Source organism: Chlorocebus sabaeus, chromosome 27, assembly GCF_047675955.1.
Source record: "Chlorocebus sabaeus isolate Y175 chromosome 27, mChlSab1.0.hap1, whole genome shotgun sequence".
NCBI lineage: Eukaryota > Metazoa > Chordata > Mammalia > Primates > Cercopithecidae > Chlorocebus > Chlorocebus sabaeus.
The window spans coordinates 35241400-35256598 of NC_132930.1; positions in this window are offsets into that span (position 1 = coordinate 35241400).

The window sequence follows — 15199 nt, forward strand, 5'->3', positions numbered from 1 at the left end:
AGATGATGTGAATTATAGGAGAGGATGTGCAAATACTGTACTACACCATTTAATATAAGGGCCTTGAGCATCTGTGGATTTTGCTGTCCAGGTCCTGGAACCAGTTCTCCATGGATACCTACTGCCCACTGTAACTTGTTAGAGGTCACAATCTCCCTTCCTGATAGATGCAAAATCCTGGAGACAGTCAGTTTAAGAGAGCCAGTATTAATAGAATACCACGTGGAGGCCCAAGTCCTCAATTCTTAAAGTAATGACAGCAATGAACTTTGAGTGCCTGGCAAGCACTTGATAAACACAAGGGAGGACAGAACAGGTGTTCTGTACTGTTTTATTTGAATCTCTTTCTTTCTATAACCAAAATCTGCTTTCTCCTGTTCAGTTCCTCCTTAAGTTAAATCCACTTTCCAGAGGTGAGCATTTTTAATCCTTTCAAGTTTTGTTCCTGGTGTTTACTTCCATATTTCTAAATAACATGTGTGAACACCCAAAATTTGAGACAGGTCTCAGTTAATTTAGAAAGTTTATTTTACCAAGATTGAGGACGCTTGTCCATGACACAGCCTCAGGAGGTCCTGACAACATGTGCCCAAGGTGCTCAGGGCACAGCTTGGTTTTACACATTTTAGGGAGACATGAGACATCAATCAATGTATGTAAGAAGTACATTGGTTCCATCCAGAAAGGCAGGGACAACTCAAAGCAGAGAGGGGGCTTCCAGGTCTCAGCTAGGTAAAAGATAAATGGTTGCCTTCTTTTGAGTTTCTGATAAACCTTTCCAAAGGAGGCCATCAGACTATGCATATATCTCAGTGAGCAGCTGAATGACTTTGAATAGAATGTGAGGCAAGTTTGCCCTGAGCAGTTCCCAGCCTGACTTTTCCCTTTAGTTTAGTAATTTTGGAGCCCCAAGATTTTCCTTTCATGCATCCCTGGTATGGCTTGTCCCACCAAATCTCATGTTAAATTGTAATCCCCACTGTTGGAGGTGAGGCCTGGTGGGAGGTGATTTGATCATGGGGATGGATTTCTCATAAATAGTCTAGCACCATCCCCTTGGTGCTGTTCTCATGATAGTGAGTGAGATCTGGTTGCTTTAAACTGTGTAGCACTGGCAGGGCACCTTGGCTCACGCCTGTAATCCCAGCACTTTTGGAGTCTGGTGCCAGGGGGGTGGGTGGGAATCATGAGGTCAAGGGATCGAGACCATCCTGGCCAACATGGTGAAACCCATCTCTATTAAAAATACAAAAATTATCTGGGTGTGGTGGCATGTGCCTGTAATCCCAGCTATTCTGGAGGCTGAGACAGGAGAATCGCTTGAACTTGGGAGGTGGAGGGTACAGTGAGCTGAGATATCACAACTGCACTCCAGCCTGGTGACAGAGTGAGACTCCGTCTCAAAAAAAAAAAAAAAAAAAAAAAAAGGGGGGGGAGGGGTAGCACCTCCTCCCTCTCTCTCTTGCTCCCTTCGGCCACCATGTAAGACCCCTCACTCCCTCTTTGCCTTCCACCACATTTGGAAACTTCCTGAAGCCTCTCCAGATGCAGAAGCCACTGTGCTTCCTGTACAGCCTGCAGAACTGTGAGCCAATTAAACCTCTTTTTCTTATAAATTACCAGTTTCAGGTATCTATAGCAGTGCAAGAACAGACTAATACAATGCCTATATGCTATTTTTTGATGTTTCTGTTTGGGACATTATTCTGTTTGGGACGTTATTACATTTTATTTGTTGTAAACCTCTTGTTTACCCTGGAGGTAATCATTATCTAGAAAGTAACTAGCTTGCTTTCAATATTACAGGCTCATAGGCAGAAGGGACATGCGTTGTCTCAGATGAAACTTTGAACTGTGGACTTTTGGGCTAATGTTGAAATGAGTTAAGAATTTGAGGGACTGTTGAGAAGGCATGATTGGTTTGGAAATGTGAGGACATGAGATTTGGAGGGGCCAGGGGTGGAGTGATATGGTTTGGCTGTGTCCCCACCCAAATCTCATCTTGAATTGTAGCTCCCAGAATTCCCACATGTTGTGGGAGAGAGCTGGGTGGGGGTAATTGATTCATGGGGGCTGGTCTTTCCTGTGCTATTCTTGTGATAGTGAATAAGTCTCACAAGATCTGATGGGTTTATCAGGGGTTTCCACTTTTGCTTCTTCCTCATTTTCCTCTTGCTGCTGCCATGCAAGAAGTGCCTTTCACCTAATGACATGATTCTGAGGTCTCCCCACCCATGCAGAACTGTAAGTCAAATTAACCCTCTTTTTTTTTTTTTGAGACTGAGTTGCTCTGTGGCCCAGGTGGTGCGATCTCAGCTCACAGCAAGCTCCGCCTCCCAGGTTCACACCATTCTCCTGCCTCAGCCTCCTGAGTAGCTGGGACTACAGGCACCCGCCACCATGCCCAGCTAATTTTTTCTATTTTTAGTAGAGACGGGTTTTCACCATATTAGCCAGGATGGTCTCGATCTCCTGACCTCGTGATCTGCCTGCCTCGGCCTCCCAAAGTGCTGGGATTACAGGCATGAGCCACCGCACCCAGCCCAATTAACCCTCTTTTTGTTCCCAGTTTCAGGTATGTCTTTATGAGCAGCATGAAAACAAACTAATACAACTAGATCTCACATCCTCCTCTTTCTTGTTTTATGGAGCACATCTTCCAATAGCTTCTTAAGAAGATACATAGGGACTAAACTTTCTGATATTTTTGCATAAGAATTTGAAATATCATTATTCTACCTTCATACTTAATTGAGAATTTGGTTGGGTTTCTGAGATTTTTGCATAAGAATTCAAAGTATCATTATTCTAACCTCACATTTGATTGAGAATTTGGTTGGGAAGATTTTTGCATTGGAAAGCATTTCCCTTCAAAAATTTGAAGACTGTGTTCCATTGTTTTCTGTGTTGCTGTTGAGAAATCTGAACCCATTTTCCTATTCCTGTTTATTTGACCTTTTTTTGTTGTTGTTTGTTTTGTTTTTTGTTCTTTGGCCTGTTTTTTTCCATCTGAAAGTTTTCAGAATTTCCTTCTATTCTTAGGAGTATGAAATTTCAGAGATGAACTTGGGAAAAGGTAGTTGTTTTTCATTGTACTGGACAATCCATGAGCCCTTTTAACCTGCAAACTCATGTCTTTAAATACTGAGATATTTTGTCAATTTTTTGGTAATTTCCCCTCCTCCAAATTTGTTTTCTCTTTCTGAAATTCCTATTACTCATATAGGAATGATTTCCTTGTTAGATTTCCTAGTCCCTAATTTTCTATATTTTCCCCTTCTATTTTTTATTTACTTTGTCTTCTTATACTTTCTTGAATATAAATTTATCATTATCTTCCAACTTCTCTATTGATTTTTTTATTTATACTATATCTATATATCTATATATACATATATACAGTTGTGTTCTACCTGTTCAGGTCTTTTTGCTTTTTATAATCTTCTCTTGCTGTTTTGTGAATATTTCTGAGGCTTTTATTACAGATGTAGGTTTTTCATTTTTCTTTTAAATTTTCTTCTGCCAACGTCTGTTTCCTTTGAATGCCATATTTCCATTTTGGTGACTGACTTTAATGTGAGAAGTTTCCCTCAAATAAACTGATGACTTTTGGCTGATTATTTTTACAAACACAGAAAAATATAAGGAACTGTATCAGTTCATTGTCACACTGCTGATAAAGACATACCCGAGACTGGGTAATTTATAAAGAGAAAGAGGTTTAATGGACTCATAGTTCCACATAGCTAGGGAGGCCTCATGATCATGGCAGAAGGCAAAAGGCACATTTTACCTGGCAGCAGGCAAGAGAGAGCTTGCGCAGGGGAACTCCTCTTTATAAAACCATCAGATCTTGTGAAACTTATTCACTATTATGAAAATGGGAAAGACCTACCCCCATGATTCAATTACCTCCCACCGAGTCCCTCACATGACATGAGGGAATTGTGGGAACTACAATTCAAGATGAGATTTGGGTGGGGATACAGCCATACCATATCAGGCACTAATTAGAAGCAGGCTCAAGGCACATGGATAGAATTTATCAAAGGGTGGGCTGCCCTGTAGGATGACAAACCGCACTTTATCACTAAGAGATTCCTGTCATTTTCTCTTCGACAGTCCATTTTTCCAGAGAGTAATATTCCTATTTTTTTTTTTTTTTGAGAGGGAGTCTCGTTCTGTTGCCCAGGCTGGCGTAGAGTGGTGTGATCTCGGCTCACTGCAAGCTCTACCTCCTGGGTTCACACCATTCTCCTGCCTCAGCCTCCTGAGGAGCTGGGACTACAAGCGCCCACCAACACACCTGGCTAAATTTTTGTATTTTTTGTAGAGATGGGGATTCACTGTGTTAGCCAGGATGGTCTCGATCTCCTGACCTCGTGATCAACTTGCCTCGGTCTTCCAAAGTGCTGGGATTACAGGCATGAGCCACTGTGCCCGGCCTAATATTCCTATTTTCTACCTGGAAGGATATAATCCTGGATGCTAGCAATGTGGAGCTGAATGGGGAAAGGTGGATGGAGGAATCTCACTATTCAATATAAAGATTTTCACTTATCCCTCCTCTCTCACCACATTTTTAGTAGAAGCTCTGGCCTCAGCAATACCTGGTACCCCACAACCTAGAATCTTTGGTTCATTCTTCAGGAAATATATTGCTGCATAGGATTAGGGAGGGCATTCTTGGACTTCCAACTACTTTTTTGACTTCCAGCCCTACATTCACTACCACTTCCATCTTAGTGACAGACTGTTCTTCCAATTCCTCTTTCTTTTGAGGGTTCATGGTATCAAACGACTTTCTTCACAGCTTACATTCTCTTTCCCCACTAGCCAGCTGAGGTTTCGGCCTTCACTGGCCAACTAAATTGTTACCCCTTCTTCATTTTCTTTCCACCATCCCAAATTCTGTTCCTGACAACTCCTCTTCTTTTCTCTTTTCCCTCATGGTTTACTCCTTTTTCATTTTGTTCATATTCATCTTGTTTATTGTAATGGGGGATGAGTTTGTTTTGAGGGAAGAAGTCTTTCATACCTCACAAACCCTTAAAACATGACTTTATCTTGATGTGTGAGGCAACAGGAAATACACAGCACTACTTGAAGTATCCATGCGTCTGTCTATCTATCTGTCTAATCTGAATCTAGCAAACCTTCAGATTTAACTACAGTTTTCAGGAAATATAGGGGATAGAGGGACATGTTAAATGATACCACAGGCAGCCATGCACTGAAACTGGCTGACAATATTTGACAGATACATTTTCAAAAATCTGTGAGCCATTTGTTAAACACAGTCATGATTAAAAATTAAATTATATAAACTTATAACAAAATAAATTATATTAAAAGCAGGGTGGGTGCAGTGGCTCACGCCTGTAATCCCAGCACTTTGGGAGGCTAAGGCAGGTGGATCACAAGGTCAGGAGATCGAGACCATCCTGGCTAACATGGTGAAACCCCATCTCCACGAAAAATACAAAAAATTAGCTGGGTGTGGTGGCTGGCAACTGTAGTCCCAGCTACTTGAGAGGCTGAGGCAGGAGAATGGTGTGAACCTGGGAGGCAGAGCTTGCAGTAAGCTGAGATCATGCCACTGCACTCCAGCCTGGACTACAAAGTGAGACTCCGTCTCAATACATAAATAAATAAATAAATAAATAAATAAATAAATAAATAAATAAAAGCAAAGGTAATAAACATCCAAAATATATAACTTCTTAATTATTTTACTACATGTTGCTATTATTTATGCTCTTGGGGATGTTTATATCTATTTTATTTTTACAGTAGAAATATTATGTAAAGGTGTGCTACTACACATCTTTTCCCAATTCTGCATTCAGTGGCATCATGTTGGCAGCTTGAAATCACTGGTGGTAGTATTTACATCAAGAAAACCAGAAAATACTACAAAGCAGAGCCCATTCACCCCAACTCAACCCTACCCAGAAATATTATTATATAATTACTAGCACAGCACTGACTGCAGGTATTGTAATTAGCAAAATCAAGAATGTAGAAAATCTTTCAGAACAAATGATTCACTTTCTTCAATAACTAAATGTAAAGAAAAAGGAGGGAAACCTAAAAATTAAAAGATAATTACAAGACTAAATAAACGCATTTTGTGAAGTTTGTTTAAATACTAACTTAAACTGTAAAAAAAATTATGACACAACCAATGAATTTGAATTTTAGACAGTCTAAATATTCAGTAACTGATGTTAAGTTTTTCTAGTTACAATAATGATATTATGGTATTGTGGTTTTAAAATAGTGCTTATCTTTTAGAAATACATACTGAAACATTTACAGATGGAATTAGGTCTGGGATTAGCTTCAAAATAATCTAGGAAAGGGGAGAATGGTAAGGAATTGTGATATAGATAAATCAAGATTGGCCTTGTATTGATGTTTATCATTATTGGTTGAAAGGTACCGGCTGGGCGCGGTGGCTCAAGCCTGTAATCCCAGCACTTTGGGAGGCTGAGACGGGCGGATCATGAGGTCAGAAGATCGAGACCATCCTGGCTAACCCGGTGAAACCCCGTCTCTACTAAAAAATACAAAAACTAGCCAGGCGAGGTGGCGGGCACCTGTAGTCCCAGCTACTCAGGAGGCTGCGGCAGGAGAATGGTGTAAACCCAGGAGGCGGAGCTTGCAGTGAGCTGAGATCGCGCCACTGCACTCCAGCTGGGTGACAGAGCGAGACTCCGTCTCAAAAAAAAAAAAGAAAGGTATATGAGAGTTGATTATAAAATTCTTTCTACTATTATATATGTTTGAGATTCTCCCTAATAGAAGGTTTTTGGACTTTTAAGGTAGGTATTTCATATCCTTTAATTCAACCATTTTATTGAAATAAAACAAACATACTGAAAAGTACACAAATCTTAAATGGGTCAATGAATGTTCACAAAAAGAATAACCAGCACCCAGATCAAGAATGACACTCAATACACATACACTGCAAATTACAAAACACTGCTCAGAGAATTGAGAGAACACTTTGGGAGCCTGACGTGGGCAGATCACTTGAGGTGAGGAGTTCAAGACTAGCCTGGCCAACATGGTGAAACCCCATCTCTACTAAAAATACAAAAATTAGCTGGATGTGGTGGCACATACCTATAGTTCCAGCTCCTTGGGAGGCTGAGGCAGGAGAATTGCTTGAACCCTTGAGACCGAGGTTGCAGTGAGCTGCGATCATACCACTGCAGTCTAGTCTGGGTGACACAGTAAGACCCTGTCTCTAAAAAAAAAAAAAAGAAACAGAGAGAGAGAGAGAAAGAATTGAGGGAAGACTTGACTACTTTGAGAGATATATCACTTTCATGGATTGGGAGACTCAATACTGTTACAATGTAAAGTTTCTCCATATTGATCTTTAGTTTCACTGCAATTCCAATCAAAATGCCAAATATTTTTTTAAAAAATAGAAATTGAAAAGCACATTTAAAAAATTACATGTGGGGGCGTGCCCAAGATGGCCGAATAGGAACAGCTCCAGCCTCCAGCTCCCAGCGTGAGTGACACAGAAGATGGGTGATTTCTGCATTTTCAACTGAGGTACCAGGTTCATCTCACTGGGAAGTGTCAGACAGTTGACGCTGGTCCATGGGTGCAGCCCGATCAGCAAGAGCTGAAGCAGGGCGAGGCATCACCTCACATGGGAAGCACAAGGGGGAAGGGAATTCCTTTTCCTAGCCAAAGGAAATTGAGACACACAACACCTGGAAAATCGGGTAACTCCCACCCTAATACTGCACTTTACCAAGGGTCTTGGCAAATGGCACACCAGGAGATTATATCCCACACCTGACCCAAAGGGTCCCACACCCATGGAACCTCCCTCATTGCTAGCACAACAGTCTGAGATCTAACTGCAAGGCTGCAGTGATGCTGGGGAAGGGGCACCTGCCATTGCTGAGGCTTAAGTAGGTAAACAAAGCCACCAGGAAGCTCAAATTGGGTGGAGCCCACCACAGCTCAAGGAGGCCAGCCTGCCTCTGTAGACTCCTCCACTGGGGACAGGTCATAGCTAAACAAAAAGCAGCAGAAACCTCGGCAGAGGTAAATGCCCCCGTCTGACAGCTTTGAAGAGAGCAGTGGATCTCCCAGCATGGAGGCTGAGATCTGAGAACGGACAGACTGCCTGCTCAAGTGGGTCCCTGACCCCTGAGTAGCCTAACTGGGAGACATCCCCCACTAGGTGCAGACCAACACCTCACACCTCACATGGCAGGGTACACCCCTGAGGCCAAGCTTCCAGGGCAAGAATCAGACAGCAACACTCGCTGTTCAGCAATATTATATCTTCTGCAGCCTCCACTGCTGATACCCAGGCAAACAGGGTCTGGAGTGGATCTCAAGCAAACTCCAACAGACCTACAGCTGAGGGTCCTGATTGTTAGAAGGAAAACTAGCAAACAGAAAGGACACCCACACCAAAACCCCATCAGTACATCAACATCATCAAAGACCAAAGGCAGATAAAACCACAAAGATGGGGAAAAAGCAGTGCAGAAAAGCTGGAAATTCAAAAAATCAGAGGGCATCTCCCCCTCCAAAGGAACACAGCTCATTGTCAGCAACAGAACAAAGCTGGACGGAGAATGACTTTGACAAGTTGAGAGAAGAAGGCTTCAGTCGATCAAACTTCTCAGAGCTAAAGGAGGAACTATGTAACCAGCGCAAAGAAACTAAAAACCTTGAAAAAAGATTTGATGAATGGCTAACTAGAACAACCAATGTAGAAAAGTCCTTAAAAGAATTGATAGAGATGAAAACCATAACACGAGAACTACATGACAAACGCACAAGCTTCAGTAACCGACTCAATCATCTGGAAGAAAGAGTATCAGCGATTGAAGATCAAATGAATGAAATGAAGTGAGAAGAGAAGTGTAGAGAAAAAAGACTAAAAAGAAATGAACAAAGCCTCCAAGAAATATGGGATTACGTGAAAAGACCAAATCTACGTCTGATTGGTGTGCCTGAAAGTGATGGGGTAAATGGAACCAAGTTGGAAAACACTCTGTAGGATATCATCCAGGAGAACTTCCCCAACCTAGTAAGGCAGGCCAACATTCAAATTCAGGAAATACAGAGAATGCCACAAAGGTACTCCTCGAGAAGAGCAACTCCAAGACACATAATTGTCAGAATCACCAAAGTGGAAATGAAGGAAAAAATGTTAAGGGCAGCCAGAGAGAAAGGTCGGGTTACCCACAATTGGAAGCCCATCAGACTAACAGCAGATCTCTTGGCAGAAACTCTCCAAGCCAGAAGGGAGTGGGGGCCAATATTCAACATTCTTAAAGAAAAGAATTTTCAACCCAGAATTTCATATCCAGCCAAACTAAGTTTCATAAGTGAAGGAGAAATAAACTCCTTTACAGACAAGCAAATGCTTAGAGATTTTGTCACCACCAGGCCTGCCCTACAAGAGATCCTGAAGGAAGCACTAAACATGGAAAGTAACAACAGGTACCAGCCATTGCAAAAACATGTCAAAATGTAAAGTCCATTGATGCTAGGAAGAAACTGCATCAACTAGCAAGCAAAATAACCAGCTAATATCATAATGACAGGATCAAGTTCACATATAACAATATTAACCTTAAATGTAAATGGACTAAGTGGTTCAATTAAAAGACACGGACTGGCAAACTGGATAAAGAGTCAAGACCCATCAGTTTGCTGTATTCAGGAGACCCATCTCACATGCAGAGACACATACAGGCTCAAAATAAAGGGATAGAGGAAGATCTACCAAGCAAATGGAAAACAAACTAACAAACAAAAAGCAGGGGTTGCAATTCTAGTCTCTGATAAAACAGACTTTAAACCATCAAAGACCAAAAGAGACAAAGAAGGCCATTACATTATGGTAAAGGGATCAATTCATTAGGAAGAGCTAACTATCCTAAATATATATGCACCCAATACAGGAGCACCTAGATTCATAAAGCAAGTCCTTAGAGACATACAAAGAGACTTAGACTCCCATACAATAATAATGGGAGACTTTAACACCTCACTGTCAACATTAGACAGATCAACGAGACAGAAAGTCAACAAGGATATCCAGGAATTGAACTCAACTCTGCACCAAGCAGATCTAATAGACATCTATAGAACTCTCCACCCCAAATCAACAGAATATACATATTCTCAGCACCACATCGCACTTATTCCAAAATTGACCACATACTTGGAAGTAAAGCACTCCTCAGCAAATGTAAAAGAACAGAAATTATTACAAACTGTCTCTCAGACCACAGTGCAATCAAACTAGAACTCAGGACTAAGAAACTCAATCAAAACCGCTCAACTACATGGAAACTGAACAACCTGCTCCTGAATGACTACTGGGTACATAATGAAATGAAGGCAGAAATAAAGATGTTCTTTGAAACCAATGAGAACAAAGATACAACATACCAGAATCTTCTGGGATACATTTAAAGTAGTGTGTAGAGGGAAATTTATAGCACTAAATGCCCACAAAAGAAAGCAGGAAAGATCTAAAATGGACGCCCTAGCATCACGATTAAAAGAACTAGAGAAGCAAGAGCAAACACATTCAAAAGCTAGCAGAAGGCAAGAAATAACTAAGATCAGAGCAGACCTGAAGGAGATAGAGACACAAAAAACCCTCCAAAAAATCAATGAATCCAGGAGCTGGTTCTTTGAAAAGATCAACAAAATTGATAGACCACTAGCAAGACCAATAAAGAAGAAAAGAGAGAAGAATCAAATAGACGAAATAAAAAATGATAAAGGGGATATCACCACCAACCCCACAGAAATACAAACTACCATTAGAGAATACTATAAACACCTCTATGCAAATAAACTAGAAAACCTAGAAGAAATGGATAATTTCCTGGACACTTATACTCTCCCAAGACTAAACCAGGAAGAAGTTGAATCCCTGAATAGACCAACAGCAGGCTCTGAAATTGAGGCAATAATTAATAGTCCACCAACCAAAAAAAGTCCAGGACCAGATAGATTCACAGCCGAATTCTACCAGAGGTACAAGGAGGAGTTGGTACCATTCCTTCTGAAATTATTCCAATCAATAGAAAAAGAGGGAATCCTCTCTAACTCACTTTATGAGGCCAACATCATCCTGATACCAAAGCCTGACAGAGACACAACAAAAAAGGAGAATTTTAGACCAATATCCCTGATGAACATCGATGCAAAAATCCTCAATAAAATACTGACAAACCGAATCCAGCAGCACATCAAAAGGCTTATCCACCATGATCAAGTGCGCTTCATCCCTGGGATGCAAGGCTGGTTCAACATACGCAAATCAATAAATGTAATCCAGCATATAAACAGAACCAAAGACAAAAACCACATGATTATCTCAATAGATGCAGAAAAGGCCTTGACAAAATTCAATAGCCCTTCATGCTAAAAACTCTCAATAAATTCGGTATTGACGGAACGTATCTCAAAATAATAAGAGCTATTTATGACAAACCCACAGCTAATATCATACTGAATGGGCAAAACTGGAAGCACTCCCTTTGAAAACTGGCACAAGACAAGGATGCCCTCTCTCACCACTCCTATTCAACATAGTGTTGGAAGTTCTGGCTAGGGCAATCAGGCAAGAGAAAGAAATAAAGGGTATTCAGTTAGGAAAAGAAGAAGTCAAATTGTCCCTGTTTACAGATGACATGATTGTATATTTAGAAAACCACATTGTCTCAGCCCAGAATCTCCTCAAGCTGATAAGCAACTTCAGGAAAGTCTCAGGATACAAAATCAACGTGCAAAAATCACAAGCATTCTTATACACCAGTAACAGACAAACAGAGAGCCAAATCATGAATGAACTCCCATTCACAATAGCTTCAAAGAGAATAAAATACCTAGGAATCCAACTTACAAGGGATGTAAAGGACCTCTTCAAGGAGAACTACAAACCACTGCTCAGTGAAATAAAAGAGGACACAAACAAATGGAAGAACATACCATGCTCATGGATAGGAAGAATCAATATTGTGAAAATGGCCATACTGCCCAAGGTAATTTATAGATTCAATGCCATCCCCATTAAGCTACCAATGACTTTCTTCACAGAATTGGAAAAAACTGCTTTAAAGTTCATATGGAACCAAAAAAGAGCCCGCATTGTCAAGACAATCCTAAGCCAAAAGGACAAAGCTGGAGGCATCACGCTACCTGACTTTAAACTATACTACAAGGCTACAGTAATCAAAACAGCATGGTACTGGTACCAAAACAGAGATATAGGCCAATGGAACAGAACAGAGCCCTCAGAAATAATACCACACATCTACAGCCATCTGATCTTTGACAAACCTGACAAAAACAAGAAATGGGGAAAGAATTCCCTATTTAATAAATGGTGCTGGGAAAATTGGCTAGCCATAAGTAGAGAGCTGAAACTGGATCCGTTCCTTACTCCTTATACGAAAATTAATTCAAGATGGATTAGAGACTTAAATGTTAGACCTAAAACCATAAAAACCCTAGAAGAAAACCTAGGTAGTACCATTCAGGACATAGGCATGGGCAAGGACTTCATGTCTAAAACACCAAAAGCAATGGCAATAAAAGCCAAAATTGACAAATGGGATCTAATTAAACTAAAGAGCTTCTGCACAGCAAAAGAAACTACCATCAGAGTGAACAGACAACCTACAGAATGGGAGAAAATGTTTGCAATCTACTCATCTGAAAAAGGGCTAATATTCGGAACCTATAAAGAACTCAATCAAATATACAAGAAAAAACAAACAACCCCATCAAAAAGTGGGCAAAGGATATGAACAGACACTTCTCAAAAGAAGACCTTCATACAGCCAACAGACACATGAAAAAATGCTCATTATCACTTGCCATCAGAGAAATGCAAATCAAAACCACAATGAGATACCATCTCATACCAGTTAGAATTGCCAGTTAGAATGGCAATCATTAAAAAATCAGGAAACAACAGGTGCTGGAGAGGATGTGGAGAAATAGGAACAGTTTTACACTGTTGGTGGGACTGTAAACTAGTTTAACCATTGTGGAAAACAGTGTGGCGATTCCTCAGTGATCTAGAACTGGAAATACCATTCGACCCAGTCATCCCATTACTGGGGATATACCCAAAGGATTATAAATCATGCTGCTATAAAGACACATGCACACGTACGTCTATTGCAGCACTATTCACAATAGCAAAGACGTGGAATCAATCCAAATGTCCATCAGTGACAGATTGGATTAAGAAAATGTGGCACATATACACCATGGAATACTATGCAGCCAAAAAAAAAAAAAAAGAATGAGTTTGTGTCCTTTGTAGGGACATGGATGCAGCTGGAAACCATCATTCTCAGCAAACTATTGCAAGAACAGAAAAATCCAAACACCGCATGTTCTCACTCATAGGTGGGAATTGAACAATGAGATCACTTGGACACAGGAAGGGGAACATCATACACTGGGTCCTATTGTGGGGAAGGGGTGGGGGGTGGGATAGTATTAGGAGATATACCTAATGTAAATGACGAGATAATGGGTGCAGCACACCAACATGGCTCATGTATATATATGTAACAAACCTGCACGTTGTGCACATGTACCCTAGAACTTAAAGTATAATAAAAAAAAATTACATGGAAATGTAAAAGATCTAATATAGCCAAAACAATTTTAAGAAATCAGAACACAGTTGGAGGATCTATACTACTGTCTAATTTCAAGACTTACTATAAAGCTACAAAAACAAAGACATCATGGTGTTAGTGTAAAGATAGATGTATAGGTAAATACAGCAAGAAAAAGTTCTACAAATAGACCCACATAAATATGATCAATTGCTTTTCAATAAAGACATCAAGGTAATTCAGTGGGGTTAAAGGTAGTTTATTTATTTATTTATTTATTTATGAATGAGATAGTGTCTCACTCTGCTGGCCAGGCTGGAGTGCAATGGCATGATCACCGCTCACTATAACCTGACCTCCTGGGCTTAGGTGATCCTCCCACCTCAGCCCCTATCCCCACCCCAGTAGCTGGGACTACAGATGTGTGCCACCACACCCAGCTACTTTTTCTAGTTTTTGTAGAGATGGGGTTTTTTCATGTTGCCCGGGCTGTCCTCCAACTCCTGGACTCAAGCATTCCACCTGCCTCGGCCTTCCAAAGTGCTGAGATTATAGGTGTGAGCCACAGTACCTGACCAAGATGGTCTTTTTAAACATATGGTACTGAATATCTGCATTAAAAAAAAAGAACCTCACACCATACATAAAAATTAACCAAAAAATATGTTATAGGCGTAACATAAAATCTGAAAATATAAAAACTTATAAGCAAAAATTTCTTAGTTATAACACCTATGAACCTAAAATATCTAAGACAGGTCTCAGTCAATTTAGAAAGTTTATTTTGCCAAGGTTAAGGACAACACCAGTGACACCTGTCACACAGCCTCAGGAGGTACTGATGACATGTGCTCAAGGTCGCTGGGGTACAGCTTGCTTTTGTACTAGGGAGACATAATACATCAGTCAATACATGCAAGATTTACATTGGTTCGATGTGGAAGGGCAGGACAATTCAAAGCTGGGGAGGAGAACTTCCAGGTCATAGGTAGGTTTAAAAATTTTCTGCTTGGCAATTGGTTGAAAGAGTTACTATGAGTCGAAAGGAATGTCTTGGTTACAATAAGAAGTTGTGGAGAGGTTTTATCATGCAGATGAAGCCTCCAGTGTTAGCAGGCTTTAGAGAGAATAGACTGTAAATGTGTCTTATCAGACTTAAGGTCTGTGTTGATGTTAATGCTGGAGGGGTATAATGTCCAAGCCCCTCTTCCATCATGGCCTGAACTAGATTTTCAGGTAACTCTGGAATGCCCTTGGCTAAAGGAAGGATCCATTCGGATGGTTGAAGGCCTTAACATTTTATTTTTGTTCTACATACCAAAAGCCAAAACACAAATTTATGTATTGACATTCATCAAAGCTAAGAAATTCTGCTCTTCAAAAAGCACCACTAAGAAAATGAGCAGTCCACAAATTGGGATGTACTTGCAATACATGTATCTGACAAAGGTATGCATCCAAAAAACAGGGTTGTCCAATCTTGTGGCTTCCCTTGGCCACACTGGAATAAGCCACACATAAAAAACACTAACACTAATATAACA